This window comes from Pseudorca crassidens, chromosome 3 (genome assembly GCF_039906515.1).
Source record: "Pseudorca crassidens isolate mPseCra1 chromosome 3, mPseCra1.hap1, whole genome shotgun sequence".
NCBI lineage: Eukaryota > Metazoa > Chordata > Mammalia > Artiodactyla > Delphinidae > Pseudorca > Pseudorca crassidens.
The window spans coordinates 79,609,926-79,610,620 of NC_090298.1; the positions used below are offsets into that span (position 1 = coordinate 79,609,926).

Below are 695 nucleotides of genomic sequence, written 5' to 3' on the forward strand. Positions count from 1 at the left end.
GTGCCAGGTAACTGAATATCCACATGCAAAAAAATTAAGGTGGGCCCCTCCCTCACAACATACACAAAATTAATTCAGCATGGATCAGAGACCTACTGTAAAGCTTACACTATAGAACTACTAGAAGAAAACACAGATGTAAATTTTTGTGACCTTGGATTAGGCAATGATAGATAAAACACTGAAAGCACAAGCAATCAAAGAAAAAATAAATAAATTGGCCTTCATCCAAATTAAAAAAGACTTTTGTGCTTCAAGGACACTATCAAGAAAATGAAAAGTTGTGCTCACTTTGGCAGCACATATACTAAAATTGGAATGATACAGAGAAGATTAGCATGGGCCCTGCACAAGGATGACATGCAAATTCATGAAGTGTTTCTTATTTTTAAAATATAACTAGGAAATTAAAAGAAGCTGCTGCTGAATTTGAATCTGGATCCTATAGAGCTTCTCCTCTAGGATCTACTGATGAGTCAAATCTATATCAAGATCTAGTTTTGAAAACATCACAAGCATATATACAGATTTTGAAGAAAAATGATATGATCTGAAAGATAAATAGTAAAAATTTACCTCCTGGGCTCTTTACATAACATTTTAGTTGTTTCCCATTAAACATGATGTGAAAATCTTTATTAAAGGAAAATATTTTTGTATTATAATAAAAAAAGAAAATGAGATGACCCACAGAA

General features: G+C 32.2%; 1 non-coding gene across 1 annotated transcript; it reads left to right on the forward strand.

Annotated features, from left to right (window-relative positions):
• Positions 1 to 283: 283 nt before the first annotated feature.
• Positions 284 to 390, forward strand: LOC137222924 (U6 spliceosomal RNA). The gene has a single exon (XR_010942689.1). It is a non-coding gene; the product is annotated as a U6 spliceosomal RNA (small nuclear RNA).
• The last annotated feature ends 305 nt before the right edge of the window (positions 391 to 695 follow it).